This window comes from Rutidosis leptorrhynchoides, chromosome 2 (assembly GCF_046630445.1).
Source record: "Rutidosis leptorrhynchoides isolate AG116_Rl617_1_P2 chromosome 2, CSIRO_AGI_Rlap_v1, whole genome shotgun sequence".
NCBI classification, from domain to species: Eukaryota; Viridiplantae; Streptophyta; class Magnoliopsida; order Asterales; family Asteraceae; genus Rutidosis; species Rutidosis leptorrhynchoides.
Genome location: NC_092334.1, coordinates 350,512,345 through 350,514,192, shown reverse-complemented (window position 1 = coordinate 350,514,192; position 1,848 = coordinate 350,512,345). Strand labels below are relative to the sequence as shown.

Here is a 1,848-nt window from a genome sequence, read left to right as displayed (position 1 = left end):
GGTTATAGTTCTGATTTTGATTATAGATTGGTCTTGGTGGTTGATAATTATTCTGATAATTATTTTCAGGCCTTTGGTTTATGTATGAAACATTCTCTCTTTGTTCCATTGTTAGTTCAATACTGAGACAATCTTTTGTTAAATGTGGTCCTCCACACTGCTCACAACTAATTCGTATTGAATGGATATCCTTAGTCATCTTTTCCATTCGTCTCTCGACAGTATCTATCTTTGCAGAAATGGAATCTAAGTCATGGCTAGAATCGGCTCTAGCTGCTTTAGATGATCTAACGATGTCTTTTTCTTGATGCCACTCATGTGAGTGGGAAGCAGTGTTATCAATAATTTTGTAAGCGTCAGTTGCTGTTTTCTTCATAATGGAACCACCAGCTGCTATATCGATGTCTTTTCTTGTAGTGATGTCGCATCCTTGGTAGAATATTTGTACTATTTGACAAGTGTCTAAACCATGTTGCGGACATCCTCTCAATAACTTTCCAAACCTTGTCCACGCTTCATATAGAGTTTCATTTGGCTTTTGTGTGAACGTAACAATTTCTCTTTGAAGTCTTACAGCTTTAGATGCCGGAAAGAATTGTTTAAGAAATTTTTCAACTAAAACATCTCATGTATCAATCGCCCCTTCAGGTAACGATTCTAACCAATCTTTGGCTTCTCCCTTTAAAGTCCAGGGAAATAACATGAGATATATCTGTTCATCCTCCACTTCTCTTATTTTAAATAGAGTACATATCCTATTAAAGGTACGAAGATGTTCATTTGGATCTTCCTTCGGCGCACCACTAAATTGGCATTGATTAGTCACCATGTGTAGAATTTGTCCTTTGATTTCATAATCTGGCGCATTAATGTCTGGTTGAGTAATTGCGTGACCTTGGCCAGTGCGTTTAGCTCGCATTCGGTCTTCCATACTTAGAGGTTCCAGATTCTCCATAATTGAATTTGTTGAATCTGAATCACTATAGGATTCTGATTTAATGGTAGGTTCTTCAACAATCTCTGTTTGAATGATTGGTGGTTCCGGAGGAAAGATTAATGGTTCAGGATCTCTGAATTGTCCCTGAATATTCTCCGGATTCTCAATTGTGAGGTCGGGTTCAAAAATTGGATTATCGGAAATTTGAATTGGAGTACTTGGTCGACTAGATGACGATTCTAAAGAAAAATCAACGGCGACAATATTTGATAGATGTCTTGATCGAGTTACAGGTGGTGAACGTACAAAAGGTGGTGAACGTTTTGCTCGGTGCATTCACTGAATATCCTATTAGTTATAAAAGATAAAAATTATATAAGTTATCAAATTAATAGACTTTTCTACTTTTGCCCACGTTTCGAATAGCCAATAGATGCAGCAGGTAGCCAGGACCCTTTAAATCGGAAGCCCACAACTCGCCACTAACAAATCCAACTATTACTACGAACCAGAAAATTTAGGATGTCTATCAATTTAACCGCTTAAAATAATTTTTCGTTGAAATTTAAAGAAATTTTAGAGAAGAAATAGAAAATTCTAAATCCTAAAAACTAGAGTGTCGAGAAATAAGAAAGAAAAAGAGTGCGTCGAAAAATATCAAAAAATAAAAGTTTGAAAAATAATGGGCATCGAAAAATAAAAATAAGAAAGTAGCGCGTCGAAACTTAAAAAGGAACTAAAAACTAAGAATTAAAAGTTGCATCTAAAAATATTAAAGCTTAAAAAGAATACTATATCCCAAATGGCAATAACTTAAAAAGGTACTAAAATCTTAGAACGGCGTCGCAAAATTCTAAAGCACCTAGATCTTACTCTAAAGAAAAAGCACCTAAGGGATTTTACGGCAAAGC

The 1,848-nt window shown here is 35.4% G+C and overlaps 1 non-coding gene across 1 annotated transcript; it reads left to right on the top strand.

Annotated features, from left to right (window-relative positions):
* The first annotated feature begins 464 nt into the window (after nt 1–464).
* LOC139895252 (small nucleolar RNA R71) lies at nt 465–571 on the top strand. The gene has a single exon (XR_011775712.1). It is a non-coding gene; the product is annotated as a small nucleolar RNA R71 (small nucleolar RNA).
* Nucleotides 572–1,848: the final 1,277 nt, after the last annotated feature.